At 42.4% G+C, this 23433-nt stretch overlaps 1 protein-coding gene across 3 annotated transcripts in view; it reads left to right on the top strand.

Annotated features, from left to right (window-relative positions):
* Positions 1–23433, top strand: part of LOC105935450 (beta-1,3-galactosyltransferase 1) — a 183226-nt gene that overhangs the window by 70133 nt on the left and 89660 nt on the right. For all 3 annotated transcript variants that reach the window (XM_036128131.1, XM_021323250.2, XM_021323251.2), the window contains exon 2: positions 17593–17648. The gene's annotated coding sequence lies outside the window, so the exon portion shown is untranslated. The remainder of the gene's footprint in view (positions 1–17592; positions 17649–23433) is intronic.

The raw sequence follows: 23433 nt of genomic DNA, 5'->3' as shown, positions 1-23433 counted from the left end.
GCTGCAGGCTGCTATGGTGGGAGCCTGGCTGCAGGCTGCTATGGTGGGAGCCTGGCTGCAGGCTGCTATGGTGGGAGCCTGGCTGCAGGCTGCTATGGTGGGAGCCTGGCTGCAGGCTGCTATGGTGGGAGCCTGGCTGCAGGCTGCTATGGTGGGAGCCTGGCTGCAGGCTGCTATGGTGGGAGCCTGGCTGCAGGCTGCTATGGTGGGAGCCTGGCTGCAGGCTGCTATGGTGGGAGCCTGGCTGCAGGCTGCTATGGTGGGAGCCTGGCTGCAGGCTGCTATGGTGGGAGCCTGGCTGCAGGCTGCTATGGTGGGAGCCTGGCTGCAGGCTGCTATGGTGGGAGCCTGGCTGCAGGCTGCTATGGTGGGAGCCTGGCTGCAGGCTGCTATGGTGGGAGCCTGGCTGCAGGCTGCTATGGTGGGAGCCTGGCTGCAGGCTGCTATGGTGGGGGCCTGGCTGCAGGCTGCTATGGTGGGGGCCTGGCTGCAGGCTGCTGATGAGGCCTGGCTGCAGGCTGCTGATGAGGCCTGGCTGCAGGCTGCTGATGAGGCCTGGCTGCAGGCTGCTGATGAGGCCTGGCTGCAGGCTGCTGATGAGGCCTGGCTGCAGGCTGCTGATGAGGCCTGGCTGCAGGCTGCTGATGAGGCCTGGCTGCAGGCTGCTGATGAGGCCTGGCTGCAGGCTGCTGATGAGGCCTGGCTGCAGGCTGCTGATGAGGCCTGGCTGCAGGCTGCTGATGAGGCCTGGCTGCAGGCTGCTGATGAGGCCTGGCTGCAGGCTGCTGATGAGGCCTGGCTGCAGGCTGCTGATGAGGCCTGGCTGCAGGCTGCTGATGAGGCCTGGCTGCAGGCTGCTGATGAGGCCTGGCTGCAGGCTGCTGATGAGGCCTGGCTGCAGGCTGCTGATGAGGCCTGGCTGCAGGCTGCTGATGAGGCCTGGCTGCAGGCTGCTGATGAGGCCTGGCTGCAGGCTGCTGATGAGGCCTGGCTGCAGGCTGCTGTCAGTCCCTTGAACAAAAAGAGTCTTGTGATTAGTCTTTGGAGAGGGTCCGGGAGTGACAGCCAGTAACGCCTCTCGCAGATCTGGCTGTCAACCAGAGCAACCAGGGACTGAGGCTTCAGAAAGGCGTTGAGAGGATCAAAACCTCTAGGGGGGCCCGGGTGTTGGGCCCTCTCCCAAGGCCCGGGGTACCCGAAGGATGAAGCGTCCACCTGGGTTTCCACCTCCTGGACCAGTGGTAACCCCCCCTGGGTTCCCACTTCACAGTTCGGCGACGGACCCCTCTGGGTTCCAACGTCGCAGGACGGCAACGGACCCGCCTGGGTTCCAACGTCGCAGGACGGCAACGGACCCACCTGGGTTCCAACGTCGCAGGACGGCAACGGACCCACCTGGGTTCCAACGTCGCAGGACGGCAACGGACCCACCTGGGTTCCAACGTCGCAGGACGGCAACGGACCCACCTGGGTTCCAGCATTGCAGGACGGCGACGGACCCTCCTGGGTCTCCGCGTCGCAAGTCTCCAGGACCCCTTCTTGGGGCTCGGACGGAGACGTTTCCTTCTGGGCCCCCCCTCGGGGCTTGAGCAGAGGCAGGTCCTCCTGGACCCCCTCGTCGGGCCTGACAGGGGCCGAGGCGTCGACCAGACCCTTGGGGACAGATTCGGGGGCCGAGGCGTCGACCAGACCCTTGGGGACAGATTCGGGGGCCGAGGCGTCGGCCGGACCCTCGGGGACAGATTCAGGGACCGAGGCGTCGACCAGACCCTCGGGGACAGATTCGGGGGCCGAGGCGTCGGCTGGACCCTCGGGGACAGATTCGGGGGCCGAGGCGTCGGCCGGACCCCCGGGGACAGATTCGGGGGCCGAGGCGTCGACCAGACCCTCGGGGACAGATTCTGGGGCCGAGGCGTCGACTGGACCCTCGGGGACAGATTCGGGGGCCGAGGTGTCGGCCGGACCCTCAGGAGCAGATTTCGGTCGGCTGTAGAATGCTTGGAGGGCTGACCTGTAGTGCCCCTCCACCTCCTTTAATTTCTGATCCAGATCCTCCGAATATTGGGCGAACAGGGCCTCCCTGAGATGCTTAATTATGGGGGCAAAAGTTCTTATTTTATTCTCCAGGGCCACATACTCCCCCTGGTCACCCGCTGACGGCGGACCCTCCTGGACCTCCACGTCACCCGCTGGCGGTAAAACCTCCTGGGTCTCCACATCGCTTGCTGGCGGCGGACCCTCAGGGACAGAAGCAGAGGCTTCAACCGCTCGATGACGTCTGCGGCGGCGGGACGGCTGCGGCAATGCGCTCCGCCCTTGGAGGTGGCGTCCTGGACCGTACCCGGGGGGGCAGAGCACTAACCTGGAGCCCTCAAAAGATGCCCCCTGGATTTGAACTCTGCAGGGAACAGAACTACGGGATTGCAGCCGGCTCATCTTAAAAAAAAAAAAGATAATTAAAGCAGGGAAAAAGTTAAAAAAAAAAGAAACGTGCTGGTCTGGCGATGGATCCTAAACTGGCCAGGTTGTACTGTAATGATCAGAGGCAGGGGACCCAGAATTCAGCCAGACCAGCAGAGGTTTCTTTAAAACGAAGGATTTTAATAACAAAAATGGCAGAAAAACAAACAGTCCAGTTGTGCAGGCAGGGCAGGGCAGGAACAGACAGAACAGGATGGCTCAGGAAACTGGAGACAAAGGGGGTCAAAAATCCAAAAGCAACTCAAAAACAGAATCTTGCAGAAGGAGACTCACCCATAACTCAACAAGACAACCTGGCACTGATGTCTGGTCTCAGCAGTTTATATGGAGGTGGAATCAGGTGAAACCGGTGAGAGGTGATTGCAGCAGGGGTGGAGTTAGGCAGGTGTGCAGAGTAAGTAATTAGACCAGACATCAGTGCCGAGGCTCAAAACAAGAACAAATAAAAACCCAAACCAAAACTAAGAAACTTCTGAAGACATAATAGAATAAACTACAACAGTAAACACTAATCTAAACAAGAAACCAGACTAGACAGAACTCAAAACAGCCAGATAACAAAAGACAGGAAAGAGAAGGAAAACTAACACTAACAAACCATAACAGAACTCAGAATATTACAGAGAAGGGTGGTGGCTGGAGGCTGAGAAGTGACAGGCTACATAAGAAAAGTCCCAAAAAGTCCAATAACAAAACCCAAACTATGACAGGTTGTATTTAAAACAATGTTGGTTCTCACTATCAATTTTCATTTCCTCCTCATATGTATATATTTTTTTTACTTTGTGAGATCTTTTGTTCTGTTTAAAAACATTACCTCACAATAGGCTTAACCTATACCTCCCTGTCATTTCTTTTTTCCTTTTCATTTCTAAAAATCAATTAACCAGCTGTGTATTGTGAGAGTTTGCTCACGGTTGAGGGAGCATCTCGCTGCCTTGTTACCAGACCTCATTCTCGTAATCTACACTGATCAGAACAAGTTTGATTTGAAATGCATAATTTGTTTGCTCAGTCATGTGTCACTTCGAATATGTCAGACTCCATTTATCTCAAAATTGGCAAATATGGCAAAGAGGTCAATCAAACCTTCAAAATAAAATAGTTTTTAATACAAATGTATTCCTGGATGAAATCAATGTATTTTTTTGTGTTTATTTCAGTAAGGGAATGCGTGTGCTTTATATAAATGGGAGAATACAGGATATATATATATATACATAAAATATCCTCTTTTACATCCTGGGAGCCAGTACAATATAGTGACTGGTGTAAATTCATGTTCATTTTTCTGATGCTGGTCAGGACTCTAGCAGCAAGATATTTGACAACTGAGATTTTGCTGATGATTTGAGTTTTTTATTTATTTTTTGTTGGCACTTTTAAAAATTATAAAGTAACACGTAAATAAAATAATGTTTGCCAAGGTCTGTCCCAAGTAATCCGTTAGTTCTATCAGTTTAAATAGTAGACACCATTTAAAAGTACAGTTTTTGTAAAGAGTTAGTTTTTTATAAACCTAAAGTGAATGTATTGATGAAGCAGCGTTTTTATTATATTTGTACTTTTTTTTTTTTTGGATATTTACCTATAGTTAGTTATTGTTGAGATACTCAGATTAGACGTCTTTACAGGGTAGCACAAGAGACCCATGTTTGTACAAGGTAGGGCAAAAGGTGGTGGCCACTCAACTGTTGAAAGACTAAGTGTGTAGCACAATGAAGATGACACACTTCCATGTTAAAGATTGCCTGAAGAGAGCCTACTCATTAAACACGGTCATTATGAACTGAGAGGTTACAGAAGCAAAATGGGGCGATATGACCCATTTCTTCCTGCTGTGTACAGCTGCACTGATTGAAAGTAGGAGAGAGGAAGAAAGAAATTATTACATTGTGATTCCAATCATGTAATGCAATTTTCATAATTTACTATGCAAGAAAAAAAAACTGCAATAAAGAGGGTTATTTTAACCCGGGAACTGGCTGTAAGATGTAAATGGGTGCACAAAGCTGATGTCTTAGGAATAGATTAAGTGAATGTTAAGGAGTCTTTATTATGATTGTTGGCTGGAATTATCTCCTTCTCTTAAGGATTAGTTAAAGAATATTTTTTTATGACATGTAAATTAACAGTACTTAATTTTTTAATGCCTCTGTTGAGCTTATCCAAAGTAATATTATGAGGATGGAACTGTACTGGTGTCTTTTCTAGTATGCGTTATGAATCCTATCAAAGAGGCTATTTATCTTGAACGTCACCAATGGAACAGGAGGTTTCATAGAAATACCCCATTTGCAGCATGCTTTTTGTAACTAAACAGAACTACAGTTTTGCATTGCAAGGAAAGATAACAAAAACATCCAGTTTACTCATCCGCAAGGCATTTGTATAGTGCCTTGCAGAGGCAAAGAGATACATATAAAGGATTACACTAAAATGCAGCCTTTACATATACAGGAGGTAGCCTATTGCAAAAATAAAACATAGGATTGGTTAAAAGATTAAAATCTAAAATCTGTTTATCACTGTATAATCAATAGTAAGATATCCGCTGTTTAAAATCAAAAATTCACATCCGGTAATATTAAGACAGATGTATTTGATGCAACCTTGGTTAACCTTTGCTTTAACTCCCTGCTTCTACATAAACTCCAAGTCTGGATTAATCATTCTAAAAAAATTTTTTTTTAATAAGCTGCCTTTTTAATGTCCCAAGATAATATTATAAAAATAAATCCTGAGAGGTTTAGAGAGACTTTAATCTTCATATTTAAGGACTTAATTATCAGGATCTCAGATTCTAATTGGAATCATGATTAGGGCTTTAATAACACAGTGCCTGCTGAAAATGTCAACAATTTAGAGCTAAAAGTCATTTCACAAACACAAAAACAGGTATATTAAGACAGGTGTGTCTGGCTCTTCTAGGTGTATAATTAAGATCGTTATCTTCAACATTCACATTTCTTCTAACAGCTTGACCTAAACGCATATTGACAAATCAGTGGAAAATGCAATGATTAATACAGAAGGTTGCATAGAAAATAAATAGTCCAGGTTACATTATACGTGTGTCTGTTCAACTGTGGCAAATTGAGAAGGAATCAAGATGATTGGGTTACAAGGAGAAAAAGGATGGTGGTGCATAAATGGGGAAAAGGGAGGAAGGAAGGAAGGAAGGAAGGAACAGGCTGAAGGGAAAAAAAAATACTTATTTCCTTCTCACAGTTGATGTTTTTTTTCTTATACAAGACAGAACAAACGGAGAAAAACTGGAAAAAGGAGAGCTGTATCTTTTAATTTTGAGATGGAGGAAGGGTCTCTTTCACCATTCATTTGTGTGGAACAGAGCACCAAAAAAATACAAATAAAGCAAGGTTGGCATTCATCATGATGAAAGCAATGTGTTCTTCTAAATGAACAGGACTTGCACTAGGTTATCCAAAAATTAAAGATGGATAGAGATTTATTTCAAGTGCAGGAAGCCCGAAAGATTACATTTTATCGTATGCTGTCAACCCGAGAAACATTCCTGGTTAAAACAGTCCACAAGAACAAGTGGGATTGTTTGCTAAAATTAGATGGATGGATGGATGGATGGATGGATTGATGGATGGATGGATGGATGGATGGATGGATGGATGGATGGATGGATGGACTCCCTAAAATAATTAGCTACGCCAGGTTCAATTAAAACTGCTGAAGGTACCAAGTGGGGATCCAAGCACTTTAGTAACATTTTTCATTTTATTTATTATTTACCTAAAAATATTTTCTTATTTAAAAAAATATATATATATATATATTTGGCTTTGAACAAACTTAACCCAACAGGTTTACAACTCGAGAAGAAAATACACTTCAAAATTTCTGACTGAAGTCTCAAACCCTGTTCACATGTAACCTGGTGAACACAGCTGATTTTTCTCACCTTTTTCAGTGAGAAAAATCAGCTTGGCTATTCCCTGCACGCACTTTAAACCTTAGAAGAGATCAGGTTGCTGCCATTCTTAAACAGGCACGCAAATGTTTCTCTATTCATTCTGGAAAATATTTGTTTTTTACTGATGTTCATAGTGGAGAATGCCTTCTCACGCCAGTATGTGGAGCCAAATGTAGTTAATGTGTAGGCTGATACTTTAGTGAGTCCTGGCAGAACAGTCCTTGGTACTCTCTGAAAACCACCAGGCATCAGGATCACCATCAACCCGTTGCTCTCTTAGTGCTACATCTGCTTTCAGCTCTGCAAGTTCCATTTAAAGAGAGCCTTCCTCTGCCTGTTTGTAGCTCTGCTTGGCCTCCTCTGAAAATGTGGTGACATCTTAAACAAGAAAATAACTTTTTATGAAAATCTCCAGGGCTAAAGTGATTAAAATGCTCACTAAAGTTTTCAGAGTCAAGTTTCTCATGTCATGTTTGTACTTAGAGGCAACATACCCCTTCTCTTATACTTTTTACTCATTGAAATTGTGTTCAATGATCCACTTTGAACGTATCCAGCTTTTTTCAGAATGCTGCGACCAAATCAAGGTTTTTCTCGACTTTCAGTGTTAGATTTCGGTTATTCAAGTAAGTTGTCATTGCCTGCTAGGAAAGCAAGAATGCTTATGTGCCTCTCATCTCCCAAAAATATAGAAAACTGCCCAAAGGTGTCCTAAAGCGCTTCCTTTGCTCAACCGTCAGAGATTGCAGTGCAGTAACAGGTCATTTTCATGTTCACTTCGAAAATTCCCAAAGCAGGCAATGGTGACAAGAGGACGAAGCCCTGGGAAAGTTTGTGTTTCATTATTTTAATAATAACGTCTCCATATTCTTCCAAAAGAGTGGAGCAGAGAATGATGAGTAATACGATGTGTCGTTTTAGACGAGTAACTGCTCCTTTTTTCTCTTTCTGTCGTGGTTGGAGCTCCCTTGGTGGTGATTGACACAGCGCTTTTCAAGCAAGCTTCTCTACGTGTGGCATTTCTTCAACAGCTAAACAGATGTCTTCACCTCTTGTGTGGGTTTTAAGTCCTGTGACACCTAAAAATGTCCTCAACAAAACTCTGAGCGTCTTCGTGATAGATTCTGACAGCGACGAGGAGCAAGGCATTGTCAGTAATATTTGTTGATTCGCACGGTTGCCTTAGCCATAGCGCTGTCCAGCTGTGACCGCACATCTTGTGTAAGCAACATTGTTCGTCTGTTGGCAGCTCTGGATGACAGGGGAATTTGTGTACCTTTGTATTTGGGTTCTTGCTTTTCTTTCCCATCTAAAGGTGTGTCAATGACGGCTACAAAACACTCTTTCTCTCTCTTGGCGTCTGTAAAGGGCCTCTTTGTGTTTGCCCAAAACCCGTTGCGCTCTCGGCGAATGCTCCCGGTGTTCGCTGCGACCGAATGACACAGCAATCATGTCGCTCACTCATACTGGACTTTCAGTTGCTTTATTTTCCGTGTCCTCGCCTTGGAGTTTGGTGGGTAATAATCCTCAAACTGTCTCTGTTTAGTTTCATACTGCCACAGACTCGGAGCCAATAAGGCAGACGGGTCTTGTAGCAGTCGACGCAGGCGAACAGAACGCATATGAGTCCGTCCACTCTTCACGAAACACTCTGGTTCGTCTATCAAAGCGGTCATATTTTGACGGTGCCATTGTTACTCTGATTTCTCTCACTCACTTTCACTCCTTTTTGTCTGCAGCAGCAAGGGGGATTCAGTGTCTTGGCGACTGCGAAGGTCCAATGGATTTGGTAGCTGGCCTGGCAGTGCCTGTTAAAACCCGCTTGCAGACCATAAAAATACAGTTTTAATAGTATGGATGTTTAACTAAAATTGGGTGAAACACTTTAACAGTCCGGTCTTGGACCCGTTTCAGCCTACTGCAGACCACTGAGACAACCATGCATTATAAAAATCTGAACTACAAGGTATAATTAACAAGTAATCTGCAAGATATGACTGGAGTATGTGCTTATCACATACTTTAGTACACTGTCTACATAAACTATATTTAAAAATTATAGATACGACAACTTTAATTAAATCTTTTTTGGGCGACTGTAGCTTGATGTGTTGAGTAGTTGTCTGGCAATCAGAAGGTTGTGGGTTCGATTCCAGCTTCCCCTTGCCACATGTCGATGTGCCCCTGGGCAAGGCACTTAACCCCAAATTGCCTACCAAGCTGCGTTTCGGTATATGGGGAGTGTTGGCCTAGTGGTTAGAGCAGCACGCTTGCACTCAGAGAAGGATGCAAATACCCGGTTCGATCCCCAGCGCCTGCACTCTGGGTCGCTGAGCAAGACCCTTAACCCCAGATTGCTCCCCGGGCACCGCACATGGCAGCCCACTACTCCCCAAGGGTGATGGGTTAAAAGAAGAGAACAAATTTCGTTGTAATGTATGTTTCAATGACAATAAAGATGATATTACTATTACTATATTACATATTACTAAAGGGTGTCCGTGAGGTTCAGGAGCGTGTTTATGGAATCATTTGACCATTCTTGCAGGTCAACAATTAGTAAGCCAGGAACTTATGTTAGACAAAACAGCCTGGGCTGCAGTCTATGCTTTAATTTATCCCAAAATGTTTTCTTACTAATTGAGGTCTGGTTCTGTGAAGGCCAGTCAAGTTTTTTTTCCAACCCAAACTTGCACATCTGTATCTTTAGGGATTGTGAGTTGTGAACTGGTGCACATTCCCCTTTAGCAATCTATTTGGGGGGATGGGAATGTTCAGAATATCTGTTTATACTGCATCATTAAGAGTGTCTTTCACAGGACTATAAATAGAATTTATAGTAACAAATATTAGGGTTGGCATAATTAAAAGGATGGACTCAGATCGCAGCACTATGTTTAAAGTCACTAACATCGTGAGAGTGTTCCCCTTCTTTCAATGAATGTTTGTAGAAGCCTTCTGCATCCGTAAGTGCTGGGTTGTATAGACCTGTAACCACTGGTTATTGGTCGAAAACCTGAAATTAGCATTTTGAGAGCTATCTTTATACGTTTGCTAATATAGTGTACATTTAACAGTTTGGTTCAAAGGGAGCCAAACCTTTCTTTCCAAGGAATCACAGACTATAGGTTTAGCACAAGCAAACTGAGCTAAATTGGATAACTCAACAGTTTTTTTTTTTTTTCCCCTCAAGCTAAACAGTTTTAGTGTGAACGCCTTCATAAATGCTTTGTCAAGTTTTCACATACTCTCTCGAACGGGGCCTGCTTAATAATGTTGAAAATATGTCCCGCTCGATCCAATAACTCACATCTCGGCTGATCTGAAAGGCTTTAGAGAGACTTCACAAGAAAGAAAGCTGGCTTTTGTGCAAAGCTGGCTGGGTATAAAGTACAGCTTTGCTTTGACAGAGACCTATGTGATCTGGATACGCGGCGGAACTTCAATTGAAACTGAATCCACTGAGCAGGCGAGTGAAATGTGACCTTGAATTTCATTTCCTTCGGTACAATGCACTGACGAGAGCAGTGTTGGCCGGGCGGCAGCTCGGGATAGCTGCAGAGCATGGAGCACCTGCAGAACAGAAAAAAAGAAAGAAAAGAAATCAAACATAATTTCCATACCTGCTCCGGGTCCTCTTAGAGTTTGTCGACGTTGCTAACAGCGGCTGACAGGAAGTCTTTGGAGCGCCTTCAGGCTGAACATTAATTATCCTGTCCGCCCTGCTGGATATCTCCGGATCTAACGGTGTCTGTGTTAACCTTTCAGACCACACAGAGGCAGGGCCCCAGCCCCGCCGTCGCAGTTAGCGGCACAGACCGGTGATCACGATCGTCGGCGTTTATAGCAAACGTCGGGCACTGATGGATGTGGCTGCTGGCCGTTAGATCTTACCTGGAGGGAAACTGATTCATGAGGGCTTTGATGAAATTATTAAACATTATCCGCGATGTGTTGAAGTCATTTCTGCCACGCCACGTTCGCAAACTTCATTTTCTTTTGAAGGGCAGCGGTTCAAAGCTCTGAATCATGTCCGCTGTAATCACCATGTCAAAGTAGGAAATTGACTATAATTTGATTGGCAGCTGATGCTGAAAGGTCAGAGAAGCCCTGCAGCGCTATTTCTGGATGCAACGAACGCCTATTTATCTCAAGGAAAACTCATTGTAATACAATGCTTTGCAAAAGTATTCATAGCCGCAGAACCTTAACATTTTATCCCTACACAACCGCAAACTTAAGTGTGTTTAGTTGGGATTTATTTGAGTAAATATATGTGGAGTGCCAGTAATAGTTTTTAGTCAATTTCTGACATGCCAGTTTTGGTCAGATGAGTACAAATGAGCCGACATCATAGCAATACCACACCGATTTTATTTATAAAGCACTTCAAACACCCACAGGATCAAAGTGCTATTCACAATCATAACATACAAATTATCAGTTTTCATAGATTCTCAGTTGGATTCAGGTCTTTAACTAGGCCACTCTACCAAATACTAGATTTTTTCTCTCCAAACCCATCTATTGTAACTTTGGCTTTATGTTTAGGGCCATTGTCCTGCTGGAAGGTGAAGCTCTTCCCTTTTATGCAGCCACTAGCAAATTTTCATTCAAAATTGCCCTGTATCGAGCTCCATCCATCTTTCACCCCTGACTAGTTTCACTATCACTACTGAAGAACCACATCCCCACACTGTGATCCTAGTGCATGGTTTAAAATCTGTATTTAACATGTGAAATTAGCCTTCACTTATTTTTTCAGCACTATAGATAATAGAAGAGAGTAGGTTGGTTGCCATCAATTTTGCATGTGTTTCACATTGTATAGAGGGTTTATTTTTCCAGATTAGAGGAAATTAGCTGTGATGTCCTCAGTCTTTATCTTTGGCAGTGATTGTCACTCATTTGAACTGACTGAGCAGTCTAAACACTGATCCTGATCAAATCAGCACTGCTAATTTCACTTGACAAAGAAAGGAAAAGACTGTTCTCAATTTGACTGTTTGAGCAGCACTGAAGCATAAAGACCTAGGGAATAAAAATCTAGGGAATAATGTTAAACTTTTAAAGATTTTTGACCAGGCAAGGATTGGTCCATATACAGCTTTGTTTAAAAATTATAACATCCGGTGCTTTTTGCAAACTCTCACCACTTAATTGATATGTTGATTGTGGAAAATTGCAGAAGGAAGTTATACTTTCTCTTTGTTGGGTTACTCCAAAAGTCTTGCTTAAAAACACTATATTTCTTAAGGCTGCATGTTTATATAAATCTAGTCTTTATCTAAAAATGTTTTCCCTAGTTTTCTTTTAGAACTCTAATTGATTGCATATAAATTATTTGTGTTCCTTTTTATTTGAATCACATAAAATAAATCTAAGATTTGAATGAAAGAAAATCAAAATTTGTCACTCAATAACCACAAATTTGGATGTTGTTTGGATTTTGGGTGGAAGGCAACACATAACTGTGAAGTGGGAAGACAATAATCCACGGTTTTCCTTTTTTTTATGTAAATGCAAATCTGAAAACTATGATGTGCATTGAATCCAACTGATATCCTTAAATAAAATTAAGTACAACCATATGCCTTCAAGAAGTCATGTAGTTGACAATAGCTATGTTTAGATGCACAAAATTTCACGATCAGGTTGAAATTAATTCGGATTGTACCGTTTATATGAGCACACAATGAATAAATCTGATCATAATGTCCCTGTATATGCACCTGGCTTTTTTCAGAATAGAACCACACTGATATGCGCAGTTATCACATTCCCCTAAAAAAAGAAACACAGAAGAAGAACTTCCGTCTATGCTAAAGAACAAAAATAGTAATCAAAGTAGTATTGTACGAGTTTGTTTGTCTTCAGAGCGCCCTGGATGGACTAGCATGAGGTTCTATTTACGGTTGAAATGTTACTTAGTAAGCAACATTTTTGAGCTCTTGTATTTTTTCGAACAGAAAGGTCGTATCGGGAACAGTTTTGCTTCCGGACGTATTTCCGCCAATCGCCAACTCAGAAATATGTCACGTTTATGTCTGGCACACATGCGCACTCGGGTCAGTTTGCCACAGAAGTTTGTTAGAGAGCATGTTAAGGCCCGTTTACTCGACACTTTTTTAACCGAGCCGAGACCAGTCCGAGCTCGGTAACCGAGATAACTCTTGTCTGTAAACGGTCAGCAGACTGAACTGGACCGCGCTAGACATAACCGGACCACGCTAACTGCAGACCAGTTCCTGAACAGGTCTCGGACTGTTTTTTTTATATCCCGGTTATCTGATAACGAAGAACGCATGAACCTCTTACAGTCAGCTGACTGACTGTTTTTTTCCGGCGTGTCTGGCTGCACGTCCCGATTCACAATCCATTCAGACAAATTTCCGACATTCATAATAATACTAGCTTCCTTACCGTGCCACACGGTTTCTAGAGATGATTCTGCTTAGCAGTGTGATGAACCTCAGTGTCTGTCGTTGTTTCCTGCGTCTGTAAATCCTTATTAGACATTTGTTTGTCTTATCCACGTCCCAAAAGCCGACTCTATGTCTAACCATAACATCCTGAATGTTACGGGCGCCGCCATTTTGATTTGCTCGGTCCCGCCTTCAATCCCAGAGAGCAGCAGTACCGCAGATCGTCACTAGGAGGCGAGAAGCAACCAAGGAACCGGGATAGTGTAATGTGTAAACGGTCGTCTCGGCTTGGTTAACTGATCCAAGCTCAGACTGGTCTCGGCTCGGCTCGGTTAAAAAAGTGTAGTGTAAACGGGCCTTTAGAGACCGCGGAACCCTGCAGACAGGTCATGGAGAAAGCTGCAGAGAAGTTTAAAGTCGGATTAGGTTACGTAACACTCCCAAGTTTTTACCATCTCAGACCACCGTTCAATCTATCTTCCGAAAATGGAAATAGTATGGTACAACTGGAAATCTATCAAGACAGAGTGTCAAGCCAGGCAAGGATAGTTCTAATATCAAAACCAAAAGTTACACACACACACACACACACACACACACACAAAAAAAACATTGTGTGGAGGAAAACTAACACTGTAAGTCACCCTGAACAAAGATGGATGGAGATAGATACAGGGCAGTGATGGAAGGAAAACTGTTGGAGTCTACACAAGGCTTAAAGCTGGGGTTAAGATTCATCCTCTAGACAGAGACAGAGCTGTTCTATCGCCAAAAATCTAAAGACAATAAAAGTTTGTGGTTGTAAAATGAAATGTGAAATGTTTCTAGGGGAACACATACTTTTCGGCTTTGTCTATCAGGAGTCAATGATCTCTAAAAATATGAAAAAGACAGTATAGCCAGTAGGTGGTTCTGAGTAATAATGCAACCTACTTAAACTTTGAAAATGGGAGTTCAGCCTGAATTAAAAAGAGTTTCTGCAAAAAATACACCCCCAGATTTCCGTTTTAATTGCACACAGAAACAACGGTAATTAGACTGAAACTTTGTAACTTGATACAATTATTGTGCATCACACATTCATCCGGGTCTTATGATCCTTTCCTTTCCCCGGCTCTCATGGACGCACACCACCAAGGTTGCCATCAGGTGGGGTGGGGGGGGGTGGGCTCATTGCTCATTACAGACTTCCAAATGATTCCCACAACAGAGACACAGAACCTGGTGCTGCTCCCAAAGGGGAGACAAATACAAAGTCTAATGATTGTTGGCAGCACAAACTAAAGGTGCATTTGCTTTCCCTTTAATATTTCTCATTGTTAAATAATTAAGACCTACTGTTATTTCTCAGCCACCCACTGTAATGATAGCAATAATTCACATTATGCTGATTAGCACTGGTGTCGAGGAGAGGCGTAATGCATTCCTAATGGCACATTTTTTCCATCATTGGGAAAATCATGTAAATGGAAAGCAGAGACATGGTTCCACTGCGAGGCAAATGCATGACAGAGAAGTCTGAATTAGCTTCTGCAGTGAGGCTGGACCGCTCTGTGTTTGTAATGCACTAATAAGTATTCCTCTGCCTATGTTTAGTTAGGTCATTTCCCTCGCTCCGTGAGCCATTTTGGAGCATGAGCAGCTTGTTAATGTTGGTGTTTGATTACTTCGCTTGTGAGCTGACAGCTGGGTGTATCTAAGGTACTATCGGGTTGCTGACTGCCGAGGAAGGACGATCAGTCCACTGGTTAAAAAGTTTTTTTTCCCAATTACTCGTCTCACGTTTCAGCCTGCCTGGGTAGTGGCAGCTGAGAGGATTTGATCCTACCTGGGGCTGATTTTCAGAACTTTCTTTTTGTGGTTTTCCTTTAGTCCCTGCCGTGATTAAATTAGTCCTTCTGAAAATCTCATCCAAAGCACATCGGCTACTTCAATGTCCTCGGAGAACTGATTCAGGGAGAAAATTCTGTTTCTACAATTTTATTGTCCTGACAATCTGACAGATTTATTTTTGTGTAAAAACTACTTTGATCATTTTTTTTTTTTTTTTTCAAATTTGACCAATACAATTAGTTACATTTTGGTACTTCCATACATTTCCATCATTTTCCATCAAGGTTTTTTTCTGCATTTTGAATTGAAATTGTCAGCTTTTAAAGCTCAAAGCCGATTTTAGGAATGTGTTAAATAAAAATTTTATTTGAAGCTTTACTTAACTCAGTTGTATAGATTCAAACTAAATATTAAGCTCATCTGATTAGTCTTCCAGGTTAAAAAGAAACAAAAACCACAGAGGTTTGTGAATAAGGGATAAACCTTCATTGAAATAATAAACACTTTAAATGTATTCTAACAATATAGCTTGTATGCCTTTTCCTTGATAACAACTAAAATGGGAAGTTTACTGTCAACAACCTCCTCTGGGTTAAGAAGCTCAGTAAGCTCACAAGTTTAACATTAGCATTAGCTTTGTGCCTAAAATAGTTAAAACTGAATGGGCTACAGGCTTTGAAAATCTACTTTTAACAAGAAGACATTGGCCTGAGAACCAGAGCTAAGATGTCCTTTATTGACAATGATGACCTATTGCTCAGGTCCTTTTACAACTTAAAAAGAAAATAATTTCACTACACCTAGAGGAAATATTTTGATCTGATGGGATTCCATCTCCTGACAATATTTTAGTCAGTTTTTTATTCATTGATGAAAATGTCACTTTCTTATTTTTCTTTCATTTTTGCAATGTCTTTATTTTTGCTCACCAGGCCTTATCCATCCAGAGACTCATAACTACCATTCATTCATCTTCATTTTAAAGACTATATTTATACTATTTTTTTTTTTTTTGGTATTGGTTCTCCTATTTTTAAAAGCTTTCATCAGACCATGTCAGCTAGGCTTTTTAGATGGAAGTGCAGAAAGCATATTGTCTCCGTCTTACAAAAGCCTGCAAATAAATAAGTGCCTGGAATTGCTTTAGAAAATTTGGTTTTGGTTATGGTTTATGTTGTGAGTGAACCAAAGTGGTTCATCCCTTGAGGTAGGTGTTTGAATTGGTACAAGACCTGAACAGAGGTTTTGGGAAAAGACCACAGAAATCTTTAAAAGATTAAAAGAAACCCTATACGAGCATTTGCCCATTCAGAGTGCCCCCTCCACTCTGAATGGCGGATTTGCAAAATTGTTGAGCCAGAAGTCTATGACCTGGTTTAGCAGCTCCACATCAATACTGTGACATAATTGTTAAAAAAAATTAATTAAGAACAGAAAAAATTGGACAGCTTAAAAGTGAAAAAGACCCAAATAGGACATAAAGATATCTACGTAGCACCTGGACAGACTCCATTGAAATTTCCTGCACTCCTAGAGACTTTTAAGTACTTAAAAAAATGTATATCCTTTAAGAAGAAGAATCAAGTTTCCTGAGTGTTTGTAGCAATCCCATACAATTGGGAAGGTGGTTTAATGTATAGTTGTAGCACAGTGTATACACTCACATGTAGATCAGGACTATTTCAATGTTAGCCTGTTTTCATTACTCCAAATCAGTCTATATGGGTGTTTGGGATCGTTGTCCTTTTGTTGCAGCCAATTATTTCAAGGTTTCTCAAATCCTACTGTCATCTGAAAATTGTTTATAATGTTCAGAAACATCTTGGGCACCATCAGGTCACCGGCCTATTATAATCTGGAAGATGCTGGAACACCGGTTGCACTTATAAAGACTTAAACATAATTGTGGATTAAAAGTGTGCTGACCAAGAAAGTAGTACTTAATCCAAAAGAGATACTTTTATGCAAAACTGCCCTTATGTACATAATCATATTTGGGGTCTGTTTCACCAGCTGTGATAGTAGTGCATTATACAGTTTGTTGGATTAGGGGGAGTGCTATCTGCCAATTCTTCAATTCAATGTCATACACATATTGCCCTGTGCAATATGTATGACACCTTCTTAGTCTTTAACAAGTAGCGTCGCAGATGCCATGTTTTTCTGAAAGTGATAACACATTAATGAAAATATCTCACAGCTGAATGCCAAATATGAAAATGTTGAGTCAGATAGGATTTCAGACTGTTTCGGCAGATCTAGGCGGCGTGGAAATGTGAAAGACACGTCAGTGGCAGTCAGACCAGCATTAACTAGTGGAATCCCCAAGGTAGGAGGCGGTTTGAAGCAGTCTTCAGATCCTCATGATTTTAGGCACAGCGTCTGCTGCAAAAGCTTATTAATCAAATGAAAAACCCAGTTTGATGGAACAGAATTTCATTTGACCTTTTGCAGGCGTAAGTGGGTCTTGAATGATAAGTTCTCATGAAAGATCGTTCCATCTTCCATCGCGTCTGTCTGTTGCCACAGCCTCGAGATAGGAGTGGTGGCGGCGGCGGCGGCATACTGATGAGCCATCGGCTGATTGCACTTAAAACCCGAGTCAAGATCCATTTCAGTTGACTCGAGCTGTTTTGCAGTTTACATGAAGGAGAGCCTGTGTTTGCGTGTGTCCAATTTGCCCGTGCGATGCTGATCTATTGTTTTATCTGCTGACAGAATGGGTTCAGCTAAAGTAAATTGAAATTCATTTATTCATCTTTAAGGGATTTATTTTCCGCAGATGCACGCTGACGTTTCAGCTCGAGAAAAAAAACATGTTGGGAAAGTTACGATTCCAAGCATTCGCGGTGCTATTCTTGTAGTCTCAGCAGATCTTCTGACCTTCCTTTCTCCCCTTTCTTCCAGAGATGGCGTGAATAGACGGAGGCCATACTGCGTCAGATGAGAGCCAGCAGGGTCAGGTACGGCACGCTACGCTGACCTCAGTTTCCCGTCTGCTTGTCAAATCGCTGCTTAGTCAGGGGTTAAGCCTATTTCTGATTTAAGAGACTCTTCATAATAGGCTGACACAGTGGTCGTCTACATCACTGAGCTTTTAACTGGAAGAAAGCCGAAAAGGGGACAAAAGACAGAAAGCTCACCTTTAAGGTTGCGTGTTGCGTTCACAATTACGGAAAAAAAGGAAATACATTGCCTAAGAACATATTTTGAGCTTTCCTTATGTTATCAAAACAAAGCAAACCTTTCCAAAGGACACCTTAGACGAGCAATTGCAGCTGCCTATGAAGCCTATATGGGTTGCGGGGCCATTTCCAAACTATTTGAGTGACTTATTTTATAAAAAAAGAGTGGAGACATTTCAAACAGCTGCTGGTATTCTAAATAGATAAACTCTAAAAGCTTTGCTTATTATGTTTGGCTTTATATATCTGGCCCACATGCAGAAACACACTCAGCAGCAGAGATCAGTTTATTTAACGGTGGTAATGGTACGATCACTCAGGAGGTGACGAGGGAACGACGGAAACAGTACCCAATAAATCACTGAAAGGGAAGGAGAGATGATTAGATGAAGAAGGGCACAGGGGAAACAATCTGAGGTACGTAAGCTTACCACCGAACGCGGCAACCGGACCGGGGGGACGACGGTAAGGACAAGAGACAAGGGGGGGCGTAGGCGGAGGGTGGTCCGAGCAGCGTCGCCGATCAAGTGATCCAGGAAAGCAGGGGGAACCAGACAGGCGCGGGGCAACAGGTGAATCCGAGAGGTGGACTCAGAGTGGAGGTTTCTCCAGAGGGTTCTCCAGAAAGGAGACGAGAGCGCTCGGGAGGGAACCTGGGAGACACAGACGTAAACGCTTAGCTCGAGGGAAATCTATCTCGGAACAGAGACAGTGGCCTGCAGTCATACCACGACTGAAAACACTCTGGCGTCCTCCTGCTGTCCGCACGCAGTTCTTGTAGTGCGGTCAAACGCTGCTGAACCAATCCCCCGGTCTGCGTGCCCCGCCCACCAGTCAACTGGAAACACCTGCGGAGAAAAGCAGACGGAGGCAGAGCCAGCAAAACAGCATGGCTCTGCTGACTGAGTCCCGACGATGTTAAGTTATGTTAAGATGTTGAAGTTTGTGACGTAAAGTAGAAAAACAGTAGAACAAGCATGACTTGCTTGGGAGAGCAGGCCTTTTCTCTGAAAACACTATGGTGGAAAAGCTTCTTCTCCAAAAAGAACCAGACTTTGAGAACCATGTGATTTAGTCTTACCAAACCAATGTAAAGACGTTTTGCCAAAGGGCACAATTTGTGCATCATTCTTCCAGCCCTCTGGGTAAAAACTTTGTAGAAGCACATTTTTCTCAGTCAGCTTGGTGGGAGAGCATCTGGGACCATTAATTTACAGGTTTTGCTTTGATTCTCAGTTGGATTTAGATCTGGACTTTGATTGGGTCATTCTAATAAATAAATATACTTTATGTTAAACCAATCCATTGCAGTTCTGAATATATCTTTAGGGTTATGTTTCTGTTGGAAGGGAAGCTACGACCAAGGCAAACTTCTTTACAGCTTTTTAACAGCTTTTGCTCCAGGGTTGCTCTTTATTTAACTCTCTTCATCTTCTTAGAAATTGTGACCAGCTTCCCTGTGCTTTATAAAGGGCTACAAAATTTAATTTAATTAGAATTGATCCAAGATGGCTGCCCACATTTATTTCTCTAGGCTTGATCTTCTGTGATGTGAAACTCAAAATAGAGACGACAAAGAAACTCATCAGAGCACACATCGAGCAAGCGGTGCACATTTCTGTGCCGGACATTTTGTGCTGATCGACAGCAGCCAAGTGTTTAGTAATTAGGAGCAGAATTACGTCAGGCCCCTTTAAAAACCTTCTGAGTACCCTGAATGAACAAAACTGCTATTTTCTGTTTGATAAAGTGGAAGAAATCAAGGTTAAACATTTTTGCAGAACCAGAAAACCCTGCAATCCTAGATTACTGAAGAGAACTCAGTGAGATTTCCCTCTGGTTAGTTTTTCCCAAACATGCCAAAAAAGTGATGAGAGCATTTCAGACAGTGGGGCCCACAGGTAGATGCTGGGGTGGTGGAGGGGTCTGTAAAGAAGAAAGCAGCATGTAGCCAGCAGTGGCAGATGTGCAGAGGGAGGCAGGATGTTTTGCATCTTATGTAGGTCTCACAAATTGGAAGGGTGTGTATAAATGTTCTGTGAACAGTGGTCCTTATAAAATTTCCCCCAGACATATTGACTTAAAATAGCTTTGCCACATACTGTCAGGGACACATAAATCTTAAACTGACCTTGTTAGGTGAAGGATTTATTCTAAATAAAAGGGACGTAGAGTGTTGATTAATTTTGAAGGCGCCAATGCATTCTGCATTACTGTCTACATCAAGCCTATCGCGCATCTCCGCACGTCGCCACTACGCAGTACTGTAAGCAATCAGTCAGGCTCAGCTCTGGTAAGAGTTCTTCGAAATGTGTCCAAAATCAGATCTTCCTGATGGAAGCTGTGGCGACTTCCTGTTTGTTGTCAAAGGGTTACTGAAGACTTCCTGTAGAAACCTGTCACTTCCTGTTCTAAGTGGACGAGGCAAAAGTTATGTCACCAAATTATTATTTATTTTTTTATGGTGAGAAGTAAGATTTTGAGGCTTTGCCACACCCGCATGCTTTGATGCAGCAAAAAGCTTTTTATAACTTTCCAAAATCTTAAAGGAGCAATAAAGGAAATTTCACCACTAGGTGGATGGGAGAATAAGAAATATTTGAATTCCAATAGCCCTTTGTCTCACTTTCGCTGCTTGGGCCTAATTTGACATTTTATTTCAGGCCGGAGGCTTTATTTCCCCCTCATCCTGTTTATTTTTTGCAACCATAACATTTTCTCAGCAACAAAATTTATTTGTCTTTTATTCTGCCAGTTGACTAGCAGTGTGCAGCAACAGGTAGTGGAGGGGCAGTGTTGCAATAATCTATGCGCCAAATAGCCACTGCAGTCATTCTGGTACTTTTTCTCTCACTCTTGTCTGGCGTAGGTCATATAGACTGTTGCTTAGGGGACCAATGGCTGTAGGGGGTGCTGCTATAAGAACTAAAAACACTAAAGGGAATACAAACATACAATAAATCATACTAATAATCCACAGCCCTGACTACTGACTTTTTTTTCCGAGGTGTGTATTGAAATTAAGACGTAAACAATCACACCCCCTTTTGCCCCTGTTGTTTCTCGTTATCTTACCACACCCACCGCCCCTCAAACAAGTGTGACGGAAAAATAAGCCTCCCTATTGAAGTGCCACAATCAGCTGAACCGTAGTAAGTGAGAAATGTTTAATTAATGGGCCGTGCCTTTATGGCTGGTGAAGAACTGCGCTGCTCCAAATGTTGTCCGGTAGTAACATCTCCCTTGTCAGGTAATTAGTGCGTTTCGGAGCTACGACATGGTGCAGCTCCGCTCTTGTTTTATGTTGATGGTTTGATTTTCTTACGCTGGCTTAATTAAAAATTAAGCCGAGTTGCCTAACAATACTACTTCAGATACCGTAGGTGCTGTGGAACGCTACAGGCTTAGTGCAGTCTCTTACTGTATTTCATAAGTCCCTAATCTCATTTAGATAGTTTATGTTGAACACAAGTCGTCTGTCTACTGAAGCTTCGTGTTGTGCATATAGTACAGGTAAATCTAAGCTACATCTTTCCTGGAAAGATGCACTGAGAATATATTTGCCTAACTTACTACATTGGGCACATTCTTGCCTAATGGCGTAAAGATTGTTCTGCTTTGTGGCGTGTTTTATGTAAGACTTTCTGTAAGAACTGTGTGGTAGAAAGTCTTGGTCAGTATACCTTGATCGCTGTAACCGATCCATCACAACATTCATAAAACAGATGCAGACCAATGTATTGGCATCCTGAGAAAAGATGTGAAAAAAGGCTTAAAAATATTTGATCTTCTATTCCAGTAGTATAACCTCCAGTGGGAATTTTTATATATTTTTTTTAATCCTTGACATTAATACAAGTGACAGAAACCGGCCAGTTATAACAGAAATCCTCCAATGTTCTGTACCAAAAGTCCCAGTTTTGGTTATTCAATACTTTGATATAATTGATATGTATTTTTCAAAGACATTTATTTGTGTCAAAATCAATATCAACAGACCTATTTGTATTTGGCCAAATTGTTGTACTTCCAGCAACAGAGACAGTCTGCGACTCCAATACCAGTACAAATTATTGCGCCAAAACTTTAATCAGAGGACGACTCAGTGGACTACAAAACAGTAAAGCAACAAAACAAACCAGCTTGTTTGTGATGATAAGACAAAAAAGCCTCTCTTTTACTTCCTGGAATCACTCGCAAATTGACATGTAGACTTGGTGACCTCAAGATGCCACTGCTGCAGTTCTCTAATTGTGGCATTGGGAGATTTCTTTTAATTCAAATTAAATCTCAAACTAAATATGGAATTGCTGAGATTATTTTTTTCAGTCTTAGATTATGCCACCATGATTAAAGAGCCAACAGATTTGTCTACATCCTTAGTCAAAAGTTTTGGTTGAAGCATCTATGCTGATTTTCTTTGATGTGTTTGTCTTTTCCCCATAAACAAAGACAAGGTTATTTGTAACGTAAAAAGTATTTAATCTAATTTTGGAGTCAGAAGATTTAATTATCTTAGAAATAGGAAACATACATAAATGACAAGCAGCCGATTTAATGTTCATTTAAGGCAGATACCTTACTTAAAATACACCTTTTGGTCACAAAAATAAAGTTTGAGATATGCTCTAAAACAGCATGGTAATATGGCAGCAAGTGTACAGGATGGATTTCTCCTCAGCCTGCAAAAACAGTCTTTATGTTGCAAAAAACATTTTTGCATCAGGGTTATGAAATAAAACCAAACTTGGGAGGTAATAAGCAGAGGAAAGAGCTCACAGCACAGTTCATCTCATGGATGGGGTGCATCAACACGACCTCAGATGATGTTTGTGAGCATAAAGTTTGTCGGGTAAAAAAGAAAACCTTGCTTTTGCAGTGGTTTTTGCATTTTTAAATCATCTTTCTGTTGAAACACTCTTGGAAATAATCTTTTGACAGCATTACAAACATGGAAACGTTATGTGGAGAAAGGTGAAATCACTACATGGCTCGCTAATGCTGCTATTCTATTGATAGCTTTGAGAGGGGAAAAAAAGAACGCTCACCTGATATTTTTTTGCCTTTTGAGTTCTGGTCTGGTACAGCTCCACATTACTAAACTCCGACATTGCTTCGGACATCCTTCTTCACACTGGATGAATAGAAATGTGCGTTTTCCCTTTAAGGATACCAAATAGGGGCCTGGGGACATTGCCATCGCTGCTTTTGTCTTGGGTGGTTATTGTGTTAAGCCTGAGTGCAGCACTGAAGTTATGTCATCACTTCTGGGCAACTTTATCGTGAGCTACAACCCTGGAAAAAGTTGAAAAGAAAAAAGTGGTAAAAATGATGCTATATGCCTTTTTAATATTCGCACCAAGTCGGAAAATGATAAATTATCCTCTGTTTTATGGGGCATGAACTAGCATACAGCCACCCTTTTCACGCCATGTAAAATACTATTTCTATAACACATTTTTATTAGCTCTTTGGGAGGAATCCTACTAAATTCAAATTTGAAGTTTAAAACTTTACTTAAATTTATGCCTCACACTATATTAGCCATATTTCCCCCCCCGAT

The sequence above is a fragment of the Fundulus heteroclitus genome, chromosome 24 (genome assembly GCF_011125445.2).
Source record: "Fundulus heteroclitus isolate FHET01 chromosome 24, MU-UCD_Fhet_4.1, whole genome shotgun sequence".
NCBI classification, from domain to species: Eukaryota; Metazoa; Chordata; class Actinopteri; order Cyprinodontiformes; family Fundulidae; genus Fundulus; species Fundulus heteroclitus.
Note: the sequence above shows the minus strand (reverse complement) of the source record. Positions and strands in the feature narration are given on the sequence as shown.